Raw genomic sequence first — 22,303 nt, 5'->3', positions numbered from 1 at the left:
TTCTGGCCTACCAGGGAGGAGAATGCCCCAGGACTGTGGAGCAGGGTTTCAGCCCAGTTCTGTGCTTTTCCTTCAAGGGAGAAGAAGCAGTTGGTAGTTTGGGGCACTTTTGTGACTTAACAGGCAAATGTTTTGTGTCCTTATTTATTTTTGCTTGTAGAGATTATACTTTCCTTCTCTCCTCTTCCTCCCATTTTCCTTTTGACAGCGTCTCCCTTCTCTTCGTGATGGACTTGAGGAAGGCTTTGGCAGGTGGTCCGGGTGAATACCTGTGCCCTAGGTGCCGCTGGGAGGCCTCAGGGCACCCACGTGGCTGGGTGCTGAGTTAGGCACTGCCTGACTGTACACTGGTGCCTGGACTCGCCTTCCACTTTCACCCAGATCTTTCTGTATAGCAAGCTGTGGACCGATTTTCCATTCAGTGTTCTATATCCACAGATATTTGTAGCAGAAGAAATAGGAGGAAGGTGCAGGGTGGCCCCAGAGGATTGTGAAGGCAGACTCTTGGGGTATCTGAACATACTCCACATCCTTCAGCCCCTCAAAGGACTTTAGAACATCCCACAGCCAAGCAGGTCCAGCCTGAGTTATTCCTCAGAAGACAAACAATGAACAAAACTTTAAAAAGTTGGCATCTATCACGTTAATTTAACTTGTTTTAATTCAGGGTTAAAATGGAAAACAAAAAAGAATTCTGCCCACTTTTTTTAAAAAAAAGTGTTAGCACAAAGTATAATGATTAAGTCTAACTCAAACCTTTTAAACTCCTTGTTGTGAAGGAAGGCAGTGGTATGATGTGAATTCCATAACCTTATGGTAGACTCCAGAAACTATTTTCTTTTCCATTTAATTTTCAGTTCTTTTATTGCAAATTAATGCCACTGAATTTCAATGGGCACTAATGAGGCTGCTTCTCAGTGGATTATTTACTGCCTCGCTGATAATTACAAAGTGAGCATGGTCAAATGAAGAGGGGAATCACGTTTTATTCAAAATTGTTCATCATCTCAGTGGCAAATAATATCGCTATAACATGCCCCATCTTAAACTTTTTGCATTAGATGATATTCAGATACTTTTAGAATAATAAAAAAAATATGGAACTTAAAAAAAATAAGGTGAAAAACTCATACACATGGGATTCTGTGTGGAAATTCAGTTTTAGAATAATTTTTTTTCCTTTGTCGTTTATTTACCATAACATCCTGTCTTTTTTGTTTGAATTCTGCCTTTATTACCCAGGGAGGAAAAGAAGGCTCTGTGAAGTAGAGTTATTTCAAATAGACAGATGTTACTTAATATTTTTCCCCCCTCTCAGTTTTGCTGTTTGACTCTGGGTAAAAAGAACTGATTAGATTCTTTTAGGAACCTCTCATTTTCTTCAGTAGTTACCAAAAGTTTTGGGGACCAAAAGCAATGTTTTCAAACTGCTTGTCATGACCCAGAGGATCACCAAATTAGTTTAGTGAGTCTAGAACATTTTTTTTAAAGGAATAAAATAGAAAAGAATATAATAGAAAATAGCCGAATGGGTAATATCTAATAAGGGAAGGTTTTGTTTCCTGAAAATTTGTTTTAATTATACATGCTTGTTTGTGCTGGCTGTGATTAAAAATGTATTTCTTACGTGGTTTGAGGTAAAGAAGTTTGAAAGCTACTGACCTAAAATGTTATGGTCAGTAGAAAACAAAAAGTTCAGTTAAGTGGCTGGTTGTTTTAGCGACACAAATCAAAAAGCAGTTTTGATTGTCTTTATTTTATTTTTCTCTTACATATTAGCTGGTGACTTTGGGTCAGTTAGGTTAAGCTTTATTACTTCTGGTTCTTAACTTTTCCATTTATAAAATGCTACTGTGTGGATTGCCCACTTGAATGTCCCACAGGGATGTTCAGAGAATTTATGCGAAGTTCACATCATTTAACGTTAAGATGCTATGGGTATTTTCTTCTTTTGGCCACAATATGTAGCCTTATTTATGCATGAAGAAATGTAACAGATAAAACTGCCCTGGACATATAGTAATGGGGAAAGATTGTCACATGTACCAACAAGTTGTTATTAAAAGGGAATAAATTTGTAAATAGGCAAGCTGTGACTCTGCAAAACATGTCTTACCTAAAATGTCATGATGAAGGCAAGTGGGAGTTATCTTATCCTGGCTCCTTAGCAAGTTCAAATATCTTAGGGAGTTTGGATAAAACTGAAGATGAAAATTAATTATATCCACTCTGTTTTAAAAAATTCAAATGAGGTATTTAATACTCTGTGCTGATTTCAGTTTTATTACTCAGTATTCTTAAAGGCTAAATATTGCCCACTTCTCCAAAAAACTTGACCAATATACAAACCTTTTGCATCAAAGCCAGAGCCCTAGTGATTTGTCTGCTGTCTGTATGCACACATTTAGTGTCTAGTTTGTGCATTGGTGAACACTTAGAACTATTTCTCAACTTTGAGCAAGGCTCACTTCTAGGGAGAGATTTGAATGGTTAATTTTCAAGTTTTGAGTAATTCTTTCTTTGTAGTTAGGTGATATCTCAGCACCCTTTTTTCCTGTTCTTACTTTTTTCAGTCATTTAAATTGTTACTGTTTACCTGACTCTTTGTGTTGGTCTAAGAATAGTTCAAGGAGCCACATATTGCCTGGGGAATGAGTATATTTTAGGTTGAAACGGAATCACATCTTCAAACCCCATTTCATTTTCACCTACTCTATGTGGCTTGTACGTGTTTTGTAAAAAGCCCCTGAAAGGTAATTGCCACTTATTCTAACCTTCTTTCTCACACTCCGGTAATTTGGATCTCTGGATTACTTTTGAGAATATATTTAAGATGTGACATTCATAATTTGGGAAGATTCAGGTTCAGCATTTTGGTTTCTTATTATTTTAAGGATGTAAAAGACAGGGGTAAGAAATTGACAATGACAAGAACAATAGATATCAGGAAAAACTATAAAAGATGTCAAACTTTCCGATCATGATAAGACATTAGTACTTTTGTCAAGTGAGCTAGTATATGTGAAAGCAGTACATAAGCTATATAAGCAATCGCTATTTTATTATTTTATTCACATATTAATATTTGTTCTGGTGCTTTTGTAAGCTAAAAAAAAACTGCGGGGAAGAACTGATTTACGTGATCAGGAGTTTCACTGCAAATATAGATTGATGATAATATGAACTCATTTTCTGTGGAAGCCAAATTTAAATAAAATCTTTATTACCATCTGCAACATTTGTTTGCAGTATGGGTTATCATAAAGAACATCTATCTTATAGATACATTTTTTTAAAAAGTCAAAACCCTGATTATGTGATAATAGTTTTATGTAAGGAAATATATGAATTTTAATTCTAGTTTTTCTAAAATGCATATTCAGCACAAAAATTATAAATCTAACTCCTCCCAGTGACTTCAGTATTATTTTTAATGTAACTTTAGAAGAACCCAGTAGAGAGGGCTAAGTGTGTTCCCTTCTTCTCTAGGACACATTGACTTGATAGAGGCAAATTACTCATTTGGTTTAATTCCAAGTCTCAGTTTGCTTATCGAAGAAAGGAAAACAGAGTGGCCACAACTGTTTAGAACCCAAATTCATACTCCAGTAAAAGATGCTATATAAATCCCCAAAATACAGCTGTTTGAACACAAACCAGCCAAAGCGAAAGTGTAAAGGATTTCATGAAAGGAGGCAGTCCATCAAAATCATCCAGCAGTTTTATTTTATATTTTAAATTCTGCTGATGAATTGACAGATAACATCATTTTAAAAAGCGGTGTGTCTGAGCTGTCCCCTACTCCATCCCTAAAACATACCCTCACAGCGTCCTCTGAAATCTGAGGACTTAAGTGGGCTGGAGGTGAAGGGAAGCACCTTTATAATATTCTTGAGCTCATGAGAGAAGAAACCATGAATGCTGAGTTCTGCACCTTAGAGAATATTAGTAGGAATTATGGGGGAACATTTTGCATTAATCAACAACACTTTTAATTATATGTACATGTTTAAACCCTATTAAAAATATGAAGGCTAGAAAGGCAACTGTTTTGGTCCCAAATGACAAAATTTTATATGGTGTAACAAAGTGATAATTGAATAAGAAGGAGTAGGGTTGACTCTTGGAAGTATTATGGTGGTGTGATGGTGGAATCCACGATGATGGTGGCTGTGGCGGCAGAGAGAAGGAAGAGGAAGAGGGTGACGGTGATGACAGTTATGATGCTAGCAGCAAGGAGGTGTCGAAGTCAGTTGGGGTAGTATTTCTGGATGCCTATTATGTAGCCTGGAGATATCTATCCAAACAGAAATGAAAAATTTTTAATGTACTTTACTCATTTTTGTGGAGTTATAATTTACATATATAGTCAAAATTTTCAATAATAATACTATCAATAATATGAGTACCATAAATCTATTAAGTACCTCCCATTGCTATACAGAAATTAAAAAAGAAAAATCCAAACATACCTGGATTTTTTTCTTTGTTTCTCCCCTGAACTTTTTAGAGGAACACATTGAGTTCTTAGTTTGTTCCCATAACATCTTCTCCTTTAATCAAGTGTGTCATCTTTCATGAGATAGTAGGCGACTTTGTCTTTTCATTTTCTACTTTTTGAAGCTCCAGTGAATTAGGCTTGGGAAAATTATAGTAGATCAATGAAAGTTAATAAAGTTAATTAAGAAACGTTCAGGACTAGATATTTCCCAGTGAGCCCTCGATAAACTCAGCCGGGGTCCTTCTTTTTGAGGGTTCCCCCAAAGTTGTCACCTTCAAGACGGGCCAGTGACCTCTGAGGTTTCATGTTCAGATTCTCACCTTCAGCTTGGAAGCTACAGAACTGTCTGGCCCGAAGGCTCCGCCTCTGTGGTTGTGGTCCCATTTCTAGCCTGCATCCCTCGCCCTCGTTCCCCCTGTTCCCAAACAGTGGCGAGTGCATTGACCCAGCAGCCTTCATGTGTGCGTGCCAGGCACTACTTACTGGGCAGTTTTCTTGGCAACTCGATCTTTTAAGATCCTGGAAGTAAAAGAGAATTCTCTTTTAGTTTCCTGCAACTAAATAGTGTTACAAATAGTAATTTTGGCGTTGGCATCCTTTCTCTTTCCTCCGCTGATCTTTGTTTTGATAGTCCGTTCTCCTATTTTCTTGTTTCTTTGCTTTATTTTCTACTGTTCTTCCCTTTAAACTCTTCTTGGCTTCTTTTCGGCTATCGAGCTTTCTTTTTTCTTCTCTGTTTTAGTCACTCCATCTGTGTAGTCCTACAGTTTTCCTCCCATCTTTTCTGGTTTATTTCTTTATTGACCTCTGTTGTCTGTTATTTTAATAAAATTTGGAACAGGGCTCATCAGAGTTCCTCCCTAGCCTGGGAAGGCCAGTGGTGTAAGAATATGCCTTAATAACCCATTCACTACATTAAAAGTGGCATTAACTACAGTAAAAGTTTCAAAAACGATTTTTTCTTGTCTTTAAGGATAGACGCTTAACAAAAATTCAGGGAGAAAATTTCACTTAGTAAAATTGCTTTCGTAGCTCATTCATTCATTCATTCATTTGGCTACGTTGTTCCAAAGTGTGTAGCTCATCAAAGGCATAGATGAAATATCAATAAAATGTGTGTTTGTATTCCTAGCAGTTAACATATCAGTGTTAGCACAGAGCAACCAGGAGTCTTACTGCGTGAGTGGGTGAAATCCTAGGGCCACAGGCTTCTGCATGTCGATTTGGTATGGAGGTGACAAAAAGTGCAGCCTTTGCTGTGGTCTCCCAGTGGCCTACTTTTCAGGAATCTGGATCCACGTGAACTTACACCATGCATTTAAAACCGACTGTAATTTCCCACTTCGTCAACAAAAACATTCCTCTTTGAACAGTCGTAGGTACATCCATGATTCATTTTACTTACTTCATGAAGGTATTTTAAGTGTTTTTTTTTTTGAAGATTTTTTTTTTATGTGGACCATTTTAAAAATCTTTATTGAATTTATTACAGTATTGCTTCTGTGATATGTTTTGGGTTTTTGGCCACAAGGCATGTGGGATCTTAGCTCCCCGACCAGGGATTGAACCTGCAGCCCCTGCATTGGAAGGCGAAGTCTTCTGGACCGCCAGCGAAGTCCCTAGTTTTAGTTTTTTGTTGTTGTTGTTGGTAAAACTTTCACTATACAACATTGTCAGAAGCATAATTGATTTTAAGGGTGCTTTATGCTAACTTTGACTCCTGCTTTTTTTGGGGGGGGAGGGGGGAAGACATATTTCTGCTGGATTATTTCAAGCACTTCAGAGAGAGAGAATGTACATTCTAATTTGAGTACAGGATACAATGTAGTTACAATGGGAAGGTATTTTCTTTAGTTATCTGACAAAACTTGAGAGGCCTCCAGAAGCCTTTTGGATTTCTAACAGGAGGAATCCCTGAGCACTGGTCCAAGCAGAAAGCCTGTGTTACATCACTGTATTTCCCTCAGCCCTTGGCAAAGTGCATGGCACACCAAGTCCCTAGAAGCATGGTAGGCAGGAAGCGCCAGTTACCCTGATTCCCTCTGGTCTCTTGCAGCGAGAAAGGCCAGTCAGGAAGAGATGTTTAGATGGGACTGGAAGAATGCGGGGAGTTTGCGAATACCCCTTTCTCAGGAATGAAAATGCAAAGGACTCCACTGGGCATTTCAAGTTCAGTGATTCCCAGTATTCACAGACTGCACTTTTATGAATTTGCATTTACTCGCTGACATTTTTGTAACCTTCGATCAGTACTCATCGCACTTTCTCAGTCATTCACAGTAGCACGGCCGTGCACAAAGTAGTGAAAAATTTGAGTCATCCAACATGCACGTTCCTAGCTGAGGTCAAATGAGGTGAGCTCTGCCTGCTTGTTTTAGCTCTCAGACTGTAAACAAGTGTCCTGTTTGAGGTCCATTTGGTGCCACTTTGTTTGTGTGTTTTTTGCATTTTTGTCCTTTTCATTAGTGATTTTGCTGTTTAAAAAGCATAGTGCTGAAGTGCTGTCTAGTGTTCCTAAGTACAAGAATGCTGTGATGTGCCTTATGGAGAAAATACGTGTCAGATAAACTTCATTCAGCATGAGTCACAGTGCTGTTGGCCATGATTTTAATGTCAACAAGTCAACAACATATGTTAAATAAGATGTCTTTAAACAGAAACACACACACACACACACACACACATGAAGCAAGGCTGTATATTGCTTGGTTCATAAAAATGTTACAACCACAGGCTCTCAGGAACCTAACCCTGTATTTCCCCTAGGAGTGATGGTTTAGTATTCACTAATTCAGTGTTTGTGGCTTCTACGCTGTACTTCATAGAACGTAACTTGCAAGTAATAAGAATTGATTGTATATAATAAAGTGATGAAAGCACAGGTTTGGGAGACCAGCTGCTTGTTTCTTGACCCTTGCCCAGTTGTAATCTCTGGCTCAATGTGCCTCAGTTTACTCAATTGTAAAATGCCAATCAAAATAGGACCTACGTCTTTTGGTTGTTGGGAGGATTAAACCCAACAACAAGGATTAAATTTCAGAGATGTCAAGGGCTGAAAACACACCCAGCACGTAGCCAGCCACAATTTTTTATTACTTCTTTAGAAGGGAATTGGCAACTCTACACTGAAGAAGGTGAATATGAGAGCTCTGTAAGAGTCTGGAATGTTTGTAACTTCCCTATATTTGTTTATTTTGCCTTCAAGGGATCAACTTTAATACCCTATTGTGATTAGAAGTTAAACTTTTCCAACCTAAAGGAAGCAGGAAGCTAGTATTTTTAGAAATGCTTAGCGTATGCCAGATACTGTGCGAGCAAAACAAAACAAAGCAACTGTAATAAACTCCAAATAAATAAATCAATAAAAAAGAGGGAAAGGCATTAAGTATTCTGGACTGAAGCAACTCTAGAGAGGGAAGTAGTTGAAATCGATGGAAGCAGTCTACGGAGAAGCCATGACGTACGTACAAGGGCAAGGAGGGAATTTCTCCGTGATTCGGGAAGAAGGACGCAGAGAGGGAAGAGGGATGGAAGCCAGCATTTATAGAGCATCTATAAAAGTGGATTTTCAACCTGGCTGCACGTTAGAATCAAGGAGGATTTCAGAATCACCCAGATGATTAAAATAACTACTGAGACCTGTGCCATATCTTGGCAGTTTGGTTAACTGCCCTGGGGGTTAAGCGTGAATAAGCAATTAAGAGAACAAAACAAAACAAAAAAACTCCATGGGCTTTTCTCCTGGGCAGTCCACTGATTCGAAGTCTCCCAGCACTTCTGTAAGTGTTATCACATTTAATCTTCCTATGCCTGTCTGTCACGGTGGCCCCAGGGTTTTGCTGTGTTCTGACCGCGAGGAAGACTGTTCATACCCAGGGCTGCCTGTTTTCCAAGTCTCCATTTCACTGAGCCTCTTGGCTTTCAGAAGCAGAGGGAGGAAGGAGTGCTGAGGAGAAAAATGACAGTAACGTTAATTTCTACTCACCTTTCCAAAATAACGTATAAAGTAGGCGGTTGCATTGGACGTTGACTAGATACAAAGAAGGCAAATGGAAGAGTTTGAAGTTGCAGACTTTTGCCACAGGATATGAAGATGAAGTTAGGAAACGACCGAAAACACGAATGCGAATACAGTTGACCCTTGAGCAACACAGGTTTGAGCTGCTTGGATCCACGCACAGGCAGATTTGTTTCAGCATAAGTACTGTAGTGCTACACGATATGCTGTTGGCTGAATCCACAGGTGCAGAACTGGGGATACAGGAGGAGCCACGGATATGGAGAAGGGCTATAAGATATACCAGGAATATTTTTAATTAAAGTACAGTTGATGTACAGCATTATGCTCATTTCAGGTGTATATACTCGGATTTTTGATTGGGCTGAGGGTTGGTGCCCGTAATCCCCGTGTTTGTTCAAGAGTCAACTGTACACATCTATGCCGATTAGCGGGCATGATTTGGGTTTTTGGTAAAGGTTTAGATAATTGGAGGTCATTGAAATCCTTGAACCTTCCCCCCTAACAGGGTTCTCTTCTCTTTAGTTCTTCCGATTGTTGCCACACACCAGACTCTAGCATTGTTGATACAGCCTCTAAGTATCAGTACAATTGTTTGATTGAAGTGAGCATGGGGCTCCTCTGATGTCCACACGATGTTCTAGGCCCTACACCATGAGGCACTATCAACCCACAGGCTCAGGGCTCTCTGGTTCTTTGTGTTTTGTGTCTGATGCTCAGCAGTTGTGATTGATGAAACCAAAGTTGCTTTTCCATAACGAGCCCAGCCCTCGTCTAAGGAGTCTGTGTTTAACATTAGAAAATGGCTAGCAAAGGTGTTAGGTGGCTGGTAGGCACATTCACAAGTTCTAGTGTTTCTATGTTGAACAACTGTAGTTCAGAGAAATGCGGTACCAGGCATCTTCTTGCAGGTCTCAAAAACACAGAAAGAAGCTCCTTCTCAAATGCCTTTCGTGTCCTTCTCTCTTTTCTCTGCACACAGCCAATTGTCTATTATTGCTGTAATAGTTCCTTACTGACTTTGAGCTTTCAAACTCTAATTTTCCAGTTTACCTGAGCTTACTACCCAAAGTAGACGTTTGATTGGGTCCTTCCTCTGTTTCAAAGCCTTCAGTGGCTTTTCACCATCACAGAACAGATGCATATCCTATAGCGCCATGTTCAAAGCCCTTGTAATTTGATTCCAACTCATCATCTCCTGTCACTCTTGTTCAAAACCAAATTCAAGGGGCTTCCCTGGTGGCACACAGGTTAAGAGTCCGCCTGCCGATGCAGGAGACATGGGTTCGAGCCCTGGTCCGGGAAGATCCCACATGCCGTGGAGCAACTGAGCCCGTGTGCCACAACTGCTGAGCCTGTGCTCTGGGGCCCGCGAGCCACAACTACTGAAGTGCATGTGCCTAGAGCCCGTGCTCCACAACAAGAGAAGCCACCACAATGAGAAGCCCGCGCACTGCAGCGAAGAGTAGCCCCTGCTTTCTGCAAGTAGAGAAAGCCCACGCGCAACAACAAAGACCCAACACAGTCAAAAATAAATAAATTAAAAAAAAAATTTTAAACGGGCACATTCCCACTTCCATTCTTCAGTCATCTCCATCTCTCACATAATATACATTTCTTTCTTCTTGTCCCATCTATGTTAGGCTGAGTCTACCCAAAAGTCAAAGTTCAGTTCAAATGCCACCTGGCATTCTTTCAGTGTTCGTTGTGCACATAGAGCACCTTTTTGGGTACCTGTATTATGGAAATCACCATAGAATGCTTTTCATTATGGTTGTGAATAGATTTGTCTCCCCCGTCTATTTAATTGTTACCAATTATTAATAACAGTAATGTTCATTCATATATTAACTCATTATTAATGACATGATTGTTTCATTAATTTTATAGATTAATTTAGAGTAATTGTATACAGTTTATTAATTAATGTATATATTCACTCAGTAAGCTTTATCAAATGTCACTCATATGCTGACTCCTGTGGTAGCTACAGAGATTGGACACCTTATGTGTCATTAAGTTGCTCATAGTTAAGTGAGGGAGCTGAAAAGTGTATAGACAATTGAAAACCAGTGGAATTAGAATGGTGGTAGAGGAGGGACCCACTAGAGGCACTGAGGAGGGGCACTTAACCAGACAGAGGGCTCCCACCTACTGAGGAACAGACCCAGAAAGGTTTGATGGAGGTAGGATTTAGGCAGTCAAAGAAGGGTGGGTGAGGCTGTGAAGAGATGCTGATTCTGATTTCCTGGTCCTCCCTAGAGTTCCAGCCCAGTTCCTTGGACAGAATGAATGCCTAATAATTTATAGAGCCAAATTGTTGAATCAACCAAAAAGAGTAAATTGTTACAAATAGGAGAAATAACTTTGATAATAGCAGTGGCTAGTATTTTTTGACCATAGTGCAGTAGGCACCTTGCTGTAAACCTTAAATGGATGATCTTGTTGAATCCTTACATCAACCATAAGAGGATGATACTGTTATTATTCCATTTTATGGGCAAAGAAACTAAGAGAGGGCAAGTGACTTGCCCAAGCTCACACAGCCAGTAATGGAGAAATAGGGAATCTAAATCTAGAAGGTGAACCCTGGAACTCCAGTTTTAACCTACTATATCATGCACAGAAATTGACAGGATGTCTTCTGTCACTGATTGCTTTACTTGGCGGCTGGTTTAATTCCTTGTAGTATCTTTATATTTAGTTGTGACAATACTTTCATCTTAGACTACATCCCAAGACTGCTTCTTTTAGTTTTATGGGAAATGACTATTTTTATGATGCTTGCTAAAATCATGTTTAAACATGTTTCCATTTAGTAGGGGAACGTTTTCCCTTCTGATATCAGGAGGAGCCATTAAATAAAATCCTACATAGACTTCCCAATAGCAACCTTATGCATTTCTCTGTATGTGAAACCCACCCAAGAATTTAAAATCTGGACAGAATTATAGTATTCATTTGGTCCAAACCTCTCTTTACACAAATAAAATCATAAAATCAGAGTATTTTAAATCTAGGCGGGATCTTAGTCCTGATGGATTCCCACCTCTTTATTTTCTAATTGAAGCAATTGAAGTCTTAAGAGGGGAAGTGACTTCCCCAAAGTTCCCCAGCTGGTGCGGGCAGAGCCAGAGCTAGAACCTATGTCTGTCTCCAGCCCACCACTTCCTGCTTAACAGATGGAGGTGTGACCAGCCTCTGTTCACTGAGGATGTCGGGGCCGTGCCCTACTTGCTGTAGTTCTAGCATGTAGAGTAGAAGCTCAAGCAACGTGGAAGGAAGGAACGCCTGTTGCTGATCACTACAAAACTACAGCGATGGCTAAAGTGAATGCACCAGCCATACCTGTCTAGACAGGCCATGAGTTCAACTGTTGTTTGGCCCCGTGAGAATTTTTAACCTTGGTTTGACCCTTCAGTTTTAAGAATCGGGGAGACTTATTTCCTATACTTAACGTTTAGATCATTTCCTCTCAGTTCTAATATCTATACAGTCAGCCCTCTGTATCCAAGGGTTCTGACTCTGAGGACTCAACCGCCCATGGAAAATATTGGGGGACATAATTCCAGAAAGTTCCCCAAAACATGACTTGAATTTGCTGTGCATAGGCAACTATTTACTAGCATTTCCATCGTATTCACAACTGTTTACATTGTATTAGGTATTACAGGTAACCTAGAGATGATTTAATGTATGTGGGAGGATGTGCATAGGTTATCTGCAAATACTATGCCATTTCATATAAGGGATTTGAGCATCCACGGATTTTAGGATTCCAGGCGGGCGTGGGGGGTGGGGGGTGTCCTGAAATCAATCCCCTTCGGATACCAAGGGACGACTCTATCTTGTTACTTTGTGTTTGAAGATTTCCTTTCTTGTTTTTCTTTTTTTTCCTCCTGGACGTGAAGGTTAGGAATTACCTTACTGGATTCCTCTGGAGACGTATCCTGATTCCTTTTAGATTTCTAAAGCAGTTGGATGCTGTTTTTGTTCCATAATTACCAATGTGAAAATGGAACTTGCATTATTTCAGAATAGATATTTCACCTTAGTTTTGGCAAAATTAAAAAAATAATTCAGTCTGTGCTTGATCCAGCAGCCTCGTTACAATAGGCATTTTTTTATAACAAGGTCCCATGTTGAAAATCATGTGTCTTCTTTTGGGCTAATCACTAGACCCAGTGTTGGCTGTATACTGTTTACTATTAACTTTTTCCCCTTGTAGTTTAATACTGCTCCAGGAAATGAAATGTAAGTTTAATAAGCGTGGCAATTGATGGAACCGTGTGTCCCAGGTATAATTAATGTTCGTGACAAATGTGTGAAAGAAGGGCATGGCTGATGGGTTATAACTACTAAACCAGGATGATCTGAAACCACTTATTCTGTAGAAATTTATAGGCTAGGATTTATAATTAAACAAAACCATACTATTTTTTTGACTTTCATTTTTTTAATGAGTTAAAGAACTGTTAGAATCGACCATTAAAATATATGAAAAGAATGTGTTAATAACCTTACAGTTAGTAATACTGTAAAGAGAGCGTGGAGGGACTAAATGCACTTTTATTAACATTTGATGACTTTTTTTCATGGAAAGGATGATTTTTATATGTGGGGAAGAACAACAGTTTGAAGTGGCAGAAGTTACTATAGATTTCTTGAGGTTGCCCTTCCCATTTCTTTTCTCTTTTGTGAAAAATTGTAGACCAAAACGTATTTTCTTCTGGTTGTGAAAATGGTATCAGTAGCCTCTCAGCAAAATGACTTTCACTGAGAAGTTGAAGACAAAACTTCCGTAGTGATATTTTGAGAGCTTTCATCCCGCATTCTGCATTCTGGTGGTTCCTTGTAGCCCAGGGATGCTATTGATATATACAGAAAGGAGGATTAGGTCAATAGTGGCTTTTTCTACGTCAATATTTCCCCTTGGAATATGATCATTTTAATATTCTCAAGGTATAGGCTAAAACTCTCTAATTGGATCTACAGGAAGGAGAGCAGCAGCTGGCGGATGGAAAGTGAGAATGATCAATTAATTCAAGGCCACGTGCCTCATGGTGTGGTGCTAGATCGCACTTAGCATTGAGTGAGCTTCTCTTTGGTGATCTAAGCCATGTAAATCGGAAGGCACATTAGTATTTTAAACTCCTATATAATTTTAGTAAATGAGCGAACATTAATTTAATGTGATATCCCATTGGCCCAATAGTTAATGCACCTTCAAAATTGCCTAATTTTGTTCAAAGCAGACTTCTGTCTCTTGACAAGAAAAGCATGGTTAAGCCTGTGGTGTAATCTTTCCCACTGTCCTGGACTCAACTCTGTCATTTCTGCCAGGCTCATGCATCTCTGTTGCCTTCTCTTAAAAGCATCATATTTAGGATTGCCCAGTAAAATATAGGATGCTCAGGTAAATTTGAATTTCAGATAAATAACAAAAAACTCTTTTAGGATAACTATGTCCCACATGATATTATACTAAAAGATTCTTTGTTGTTGATCTGAACTTCAACTTAACTGGGTATCTTGCATTTTTATTGGGTAAGTCTGGTAGCCCCAGACATAGTGCCTGACTGTTTACTGAGCTTCATTCTTGAAGGCTGAAGGTTCTGTTTTATGGCTCTCTCTTCCAGCTGGAACACAGATGTCCACCTGCCTTTTCCTACCAGGAAAGGAGGCACGCCGATGTGGAATCTGTACACTTAAACTTTTGTCACCGTTATTGATTATAATTAAGGACATAGGTTTAGAGTAAATACAGAATGACATAGCTCTTCATTCTGTTACCTGAAAAGATAGGCAAAGTACAAGGCAAAATATTACAATGTAATATTACAATATTATAATTCTATGTGAGGAGAAAATCAAAGAGTAAGGACCTAGTAAAAAGAGACCTGTCATCAGAACTCCTAGTTAGATAATTTTGTGAGTGAGTAATATACTGAGTGAACTTTTTTCTTGGTTGTTTGGGGGGAATTCTCTTATTTTTGCAGCATTCTGATTGATTTCAGAAAATAGTTTAGAAAAATTATTCTTTGAAATGCTTTCTAGAGCGTGAAAGATTTAGAAGAAAATGTACAGCTCCTATCTAGATAGAGCATTGAACAGATCTGCACTCCCCCTCATCCATTTCTTCAGTTTTTAGCACGTTGGGGTGGCTGACTCCATACAGGAGAACTTGACCTTGGCTATGGGGGCTTGGGAGGTGGCGTGCTGCATGAGGGGCCTCAATGCATGGCTGCAAACGGGCTTTCAGGGATGGCGTGTGGCGTGGGGGACCTCCAATACGTGGATACTAGGGGGTTTGTAAAGAAGTCAAGGCTAAGGGGTGAAATAAGGAGCTGCCTGGGAATCAGTGGGATAAGTAATTGCTCCAACAGTCTTCTGAGTATAGGTCAGATAACCATACATGTGTAATTTTCTAGAGGGAGATTCTCTGAAGTCTTTTTGGTGAGACCATGGGGAACAAAGTGTGAGTGAGAATTCCCAAGTCTTTGGAAACATTTCCTTTTACTCAGTCCTAACTCAAGGACATTGAAGAACTCCCAGAGTCACATGCCAAGGCATAGCTGGGGTTGGAGGGAGGGTTGGTGGGAGGAAGAGTTAGAACTCGGTTCTCAGCTGCTTGGGAAACTTGTTGCTTGAGCTGGTGGCAACTGAGGCCACTGGCTAACAGCTGAGTGATTTTGCCCAAATGGATGTGAGCCAGGTTTGAACAGAGCACTGGGGATGGGAGGGTAGTAAATGGAAGTTTGGTTGGTTTGATTGTTTTCTGCTTCATAGCATGCTTATACCTTGCAGAACTACAGCAGAAGAATCAGTATTTTATATAAGAGTATTTCAGCACGAAATATAGCAAGTCATAAATACCACTTATAAGGGTAATAACAGTGTATAATATTGACTTCCCTGTGACCAAGGCCAAGTCTTGTAAGAAGACTGAGCAAGTGGAGTAGTGACTGGGAAATCTGAGCCCTTTTCCTCAGAGATTTCAGATTGCTTCTGACTGCACTGTCTAGACAGAACCATGAGAGGGTACTGTCTAGAAACCGGAGGAATCTCAAGAGGCTGCTGTCCAGAAATGAGAGGCAAGTCTGCAAATGCAAAGGCTACAACATGCCAGCCTGTGCTGGGAGGCCTGAGACACTGATGTTTCCAAAGAGTAGCAGAGCAGCTGTTTTCTTTTTTTTCTTCATTTCACAGTATTTATTAATTCAGTTTTCAAGATCAGATCATTTTAAAAATCACCTGAAAATTCTTCTCTAATAAATAACATTCCTCTAATTTACAATTGTTTTTCCAGGATACAAACGAATCAAGTCTTTTAAAAACAAATTCTGTCTAATCCTGGGTGGATTTTTAGAACAGATCCATTCTGGAGAGTCGCTCTGGCCTCAGAAGCCCAGCCCTGACCTTCTTCTCAGCCAGGCGTCTGGGGGTGTCAGTGTGTGAACTCCGTGTGGCAGCTGTCATGGTGGTGAGGCTACAGCACAGGCCTTTGGTGACCTGTCTGTATTCCTTGGGTTTGGTCTTCAGGAGTGTCAGGAAGTTCTGGAGGGTGTGGGGTGGCGGCATGCCCAGGGGTGGACATCATGTGATCAGGTGGTCGGTGTTGGTGGCCAACTGCTTGGTGGAGCGCAGGGCTGGCTCAGGGATCTGGAGGATCGATCTCCTGGCTGCTTGAGACTCAGGCTCTAGAAAACTTTGCTGACTTCCTGGGTACCACACTGGACCGTTGGTCCAAGGAGTATTTGAAATCACTGTTTGCCAGTCTGGTTTAGAGTCACCAATGCAGCCTGTCTGACATGCTCTTACTTCACCCTGTTGACGTTGTAGGACCCCCACCTAGGTTCACCAGATGGCTGACCCAGTTTGCCCTTTCATTCATTCATTCATTCCACAGCCGGTATTTATTGGCCATCTACTCTATGCCAGGCACTATGCTAGGCACTGGGAACAGACCAGTAAAGAAATCAGACCAATCAGGAAAGGTTCCATTAGGGAGGCGACACTTAAGCAAAGTTGTGAAATAGGGAAGGGCATGAGAATATCTCAGTGAAGAGTATTTCAGGCCGAGGTCAGAGCAGTGAAAAGGCCCTGGGACAGGAGTGTGCCCTGTGTGTATGAGACAGGGAGGCTGGGATGACAGAGTGGAGCACCAAGTTGGAGGTGAGGACGGAGAGGAGTGTAGGCGTCAGAGTGAACAGGGCCTTTGCAGGTCATTGTCGGGTTGCTGGCTTTTACCCTGAATGAGTGGGAGATCCAACAGAGGGTTTTGAAGAGCGGAATGACCTGATCTGAGTTTTTATTGTGAAAGTTTTCAAACCTTGACAGACGTGCAATAGCATAACGACCCTTCATGTATTCATCACCCAGCTTTGGCAATTATATTTTATTTGTACATATTTCTGTATGCGTGTCTGAAGGATGGGGACTATTTTTTTAAAAACACAACTATACTATGATTAGCATATTTAAAAGTTAACAATATTTCTATAAGTATCAAGAATTTGCATTGATTTATACTTTGAAGGTCAAGCTGTTGGGATTTCCTGAGAGTTTTGATGTAGCATATGAGAGGAGTCAAGGATTAGACAGTAATTAAAATCCTTTTCAGTGTCATACATTTTTTGGAAAACTACTATGTATGTATTTCAAAATAGTTTTTAAAGATTAACATCAGCATCTACCTTCAGGATTTTTAGTTTCTTTTTGTAAATATTATCCAACGCCGTCAGTTCCCCAGCTAGAGAAAATATTGGTATTGCTATTTTCAAATGTGGAAAAGTGGCACAGAGTTACTCACATGTTAAGTGACTTATTCTAAAGTCCCTTAGATGGTGGTTGAGAAAATCCTGGTAAACAGGGAGTGACTTACCCAAACTTGAAGTTTCTTTTGCTCTATTATCTATTCTTCTCTAGAAGAAATTTGGGCCGGCAGTTGGACATATATTAGGACGGATTTACTAATCTCTCAAGGTATTTTTAATTATTTCAAGAGCTATCATGCAGCTAGCTCCATGTAATTCAGGTGGGTTATTAAATTGAATTAATTTAAATGAAATCAAAAGATTAATTGGCTGCCTCCTATATATTATTAGATGTTGTTCACAAGGCTCCCACAGTCTAGTGGGTATGGAACCTGTGGAACCATTATTGCAATCAGGGAGGCAGAGAGAACATGGCTACAAGGTATAGAGATAGCAGAGGGAAGAAGTGAGTCAGGATGCGATTAGGATTTCTCCTGGATCACAGGGGCTGGGCAAGGGTATTCTTAGCAGAAAACAACATGAGCGAAGGCATGAGAAGAGTGAAGACATGAGAAGAGCAAAGGCATGAGAAGAGCGAAGGCATGAGAAGAAGAGCGAAGGCATGAGAAGAAGAGCGAAGCCATGAGAAGAGTGAAGGCATGAGAAGAGTGAAGACATGGCAGGTTAGGAAGTGCACACAGATGGCTGCTGGAGTACACAGTACCTGGAAGGTGGGTAAAGGAGCAGCAGGAGATGAGTCTGGAGAAAGTTGAGCTATTGCAGAGAGCACTTTGCATATGTTACCCTAAGTCAAAAAGGTAACAGTAGCATGTCAAAACTCCAAAACTCCCCGCAAGTTCCAGAATCGCTGCCCCTGGTAGGGTGTCTCACACACACCAACGCAATCTCATCTCGCCATGAGATCCACATAGTGTGCAACTCTGTGCTCCTAGTGTCTCCAGATGACATAATCTGCAGTTGTCATTGCTACACCACAGAGCAATCTACTGTGTCTTCTCAGAAGTAAGCAAGATGTTTTTTTCTTTGTTGCATCAGCAGCAAAAGAATAGGTTGCTCTTTGAGCTTGCTTCCTGTAGAGTGGATTGGAAAATCAAAGAGGGCTAACGCTGCAGGTTAGTTCTAACTTCCGCATGTAAGAGAGCTCTTGATACCTACCCGGAGGTATCAACATTTCTGGTCCCTGATTATGGTGAAGAATTTGGCCTTACTATCATTGAAGGTTCTGTGCAAAAGAACCTCTGTTCATTTTAAACCATATCCAAATTGTCTTCTATTCTGGAATCGTTCATTTGCTTCGGAACCCTCTCCAGCCATGCGTGTTGACTGAGCAGAGCCTCAATAGATGAATTATGTCTCCTTTGTCTTTGATATCTCAGCTATATTTTCTTCTACCCAGCTTCCCACCTCAATCATTGTTAATAGAGCTCAGTGAACTAAGAATATGTCAAATATACAGATGTACATCCCCCTCCCTGTTTCTTTGTTTATCTATTTCTTGTCTGTCTTCCCTCTTATTTTTTTTTCTTCCTGTTTTCTCATGCCTCATATTAGTGAGAAGTGACATTTCTGTGGGCAAGCCACTTTGGCAGTTAGAAACACAATGGCCATCACTGACAGCTCCTTCTGATGGAATGGGTTTGTCCCCTTTGATTGGTCATGGGACTGAGCACTGAGCAGGCTTAAATGCAGTGCTAGGGCCTCTTACCAACTCATCTTTTATACATTTTATTACTCTTGGGAAAGAGTTTTGAAAAATGGGCTGTGCACTGGCGAGACCCACTGAAGAAATTCTAGCTGGTTATAGATGTTATTGTTGGTCAGAGGCATGGGTCAGAATCATGGTCACCCAGCATAAAGGCTGGAAAGCAATTTAGAAAACATAGTTGAGAATTCTCATTTGATGGAGAAGAAACTGAGGCCCAAAGAGATTGGTGACTTGCTTAAGCCATGCAGCTGTTATCAGCAGCTTTTTATCTAGAACCCAGGAGTTCTGACTCAGTGTAGAATTTTTCCACCACAATACCCTGCCTCCCTCATTGAAGTTTATTACATTTGCAGTGAAGCTATCCCTAATGACATACGGATTCCCAAAGAATTATTTTAAGTAAAAATTTCCATTTGCAATTCTAGACATGTTTGTGTGGTCTTTTTATGTGATGATATATTGTCTCTGTGTCTTGGATGGGCAATTCTAGACATGTTTTTGTGGTCTTTTTATGTGATGATATGTTGTCTCTGTGTCTTGGATGGGATCATCAGTTTACGATTTATGGGGTGATTTATGGATCACACTCAAAAGCATACCAGAGGCCAGTGTTAGAGCAGGATTGTGTTCGCTCTTTTGGGGTTCTGTACCTGAAGTGCCTTTTCCCAAAGGCCCAAGTCTTCCTCCTTGAGTTGTCTGCTTTCCTAGGACAGAAGCTATCCTTCTTCTCTTCCTTCTGTCCCTCCTCTCCTTATTGTTCTTCCTCCTTTTGCATGTGTCCTTTGTCCTAGGATGCTCCCTGGCTGGTAATAAGTAGACACTTTCCCAGTGCTGTTAAATGAGTGAATGAATTTCTTAATATTTCTGCATGTGAGTAGATGATTATTCTCCTGATATAGTGTCCTATTTTCTGTGGAAATTAGACTGCAAGTCAGACTTGTTTTAAGAAGGTGTGCTGTCAAACCACAGCTCTTTCCTGACTTTTAGCTCCTTTGTGTCACCCGTATGCCCCACGTCTTGCATCTTACTTTGGGCTTCTTATACTCACCGTTCATTAGCACTTGCAACTGGTTGGTGAGAGTAGAGGAAGGAGAGGTGGTGAAACTCCAATCAGGTCGCTTGGTTACACATTAGTAACTGATAAAGGATAAAAAGATATTGGCTAAATGGGTTTTTAGGGAATTTTATGCCAGGTTGTTCTTGTTTCCCATTAGTGTGGAAAATCAACACTTGCTTGTATTTGGGGGTGAAGATATTTTTTTAAGTGAGTGGAAAAACCTCTTGACATTTCACAGAGACTTAAGTTTTGACTGGCAAATGCTAACGTTCTTTGTGTATAAAGAATTTCAGGACTCTTGTATATAAGCACTAATGACATATTATTTTCTGTTTGTTGATGAGTTAAAATAGGCATTTTCTGAAATGGTTTTTTAGGAGATATTCAAACTTTCATCAACGCGTTCTTCTGTATGACTGTCAGCTCCATTATCTCTGTTTTCATGGAACATAACAGTTCTTAACCTTTGCACTAGAAATTGAATTAGCATTTTCCCTTAAAAAAAGTATTATTGGCCTTGTAATAAATAATTACAGACAATTTCTAACAGGATTACTGTTTATGAGTTTAGGAATGAGATCTGAGGTAATGATTTTGTTCCCAGTTGTGACATACTCTGCCCTTGCCTTGTGATGAGTTGGGGTGCAGTTCCCAAGGACTCTCTTCTCTTTGGGGAGCCTGGGCTCTGGGATCAGACTGCCTGGGTCCTTGACGCCATCCTTTCCTGATTGGATGACTTGGGTGAGTTAGCTAATCTCTCTGAACCGTGGTTACCTCATGTTTAAAACAACCGGTTATAATAGTATTGCTTGGGGTAGTTTTGAGGGTTAAATGATTTAATCCCATGTAAAGCACTTAAAATAATGCCTGCCACAACTATCAATTTTGTGCGAAAATTTGCTTGCCTACTCCTCCAGCTGCTAGACCAAGGGTCATACTGGGTTTTCCAGAAGTCCAGGGTGTGGTTTGAACTTTGGGCAGAAGCTGAAATAGCAACCATAACTCTCTCCCTAGATAATTTCATGGAATCGAAGTGAACTGCATTTATCACCAGTCATTTTTTGGAAGAAGTTTTCTTTTGTACCTTTTAGGGAAGAACATTATCTGCCTCTGTTTATTAACCAGAAGATACAACAAATACAAATAAAAATTATACTCGTTAAGTGGGTAATATGAGACAAGAGACAGAGTAAGCTTTCAGGTAAGCAGTATAAATGAGCTAGAGTCTTTAATTTCCAGCCAAGTTGAAAGGACCTATATTTGTTACCCAGAAAATAATTTTTAACTTGCCTACCGCAGAACATAACTACCACCTGTTTTACTGGGCTTCCCAAATGTGGCCCAGGACTTATTTAACTCTAGCTTTTCTAAAAATGAGATTCAGAATTTTCCCTCTCTAGACTCTACCATTTTATGTCAACTTTATTCTTTGTAAGAACATTTCTATACTGCCATGGAAAAAAAATAAAGGTCATATTAAAATCCAAGTACAAAGTTGCATAGAGTAGAAATACCCATAGGTAAGTTCTGGCCAAAGGCACGAACCACCTCTAGCTTATGCCCATCCCTGTTGATATTTAAAGCAGAAGGAGGTACACAAGAAACCATGTTCCAATTGATTTGTATGTTGGTACACACACAGGCATCAATAACTGGCTTCTTGTTATCTTGATACAGCGTTCTGGTATTGCAACAGATTCAGCTGTGTCTCTTGCAAAGCTGTTCTTAATTCTTTACTGATTAATTTATCCAGTAAGTATTTATTGGGTACTTTCTGTGTGCAGAGTACCATACCATGTGCTTTGGGGGTGATAGAAAATACTTAGAATATCGTTTCCATACTGGTGAAAAGCTCACAGCCTGGTTGGGCAGGCAAGACATACAATATGGAGCATATAATCTTACTCATTCCACAGTCAACTGTCAGACGCTTACTAGTTGTCATTACTGTGCTGGAAACTGGGAAGCAAAGGTGACACTAATAGGATCTCTTTCCTGGAGACTCACAGTGAACACATATGATGATGAGGATTTCAGAATAGTTATATATGTGATACTCTAGGAGCGCATGTTGATTCTATTGAGAAATTCAGTGGTTGCTACCCGAGAAGGGGCCATTTTCACTCAGGAGCTTTTTGCTTTTTGGCCAAGATAGGAAGCAGTGTGGACAAAGGCCCAGACATGTGCTAGCCAGGTTGGGGAAGTGAGACACTTAAAATTAACCCTGACAGGGAGGGACGGAGCT

General features: G+C 40.1%; 1 protein-coding gene across 2 annotated transcripts in view; it reads left to right on the top strand.

Moving 5' to 3' along the window:
* The window catches only part of ESR1 (estrogen receptor 1), a 252,454-nt gene that overhangs the window by 5,001 nt on the left and 225,150 nt on the right, over positions 1 to 22,303 (top strand). The window lies entirely within an intron of this gene.

The sequence above is a fragment of the Orcinus orca genome, chromosome 12, assembly GCF_937001465.1.
Source record: "Orcinus orca chromosome 12, mOrcOrc1.1, whole genome shotgun sequence".
Taxonomy (NCBI): Eukaryota; Metazoa; Chordata; class Mammalia; order Artiodactyla; family Delphinidae; genus Orcinus; species Orcinus orca.
This window is presented reverse-complemented; position numbering and strand designations above follow the sequence as displayed.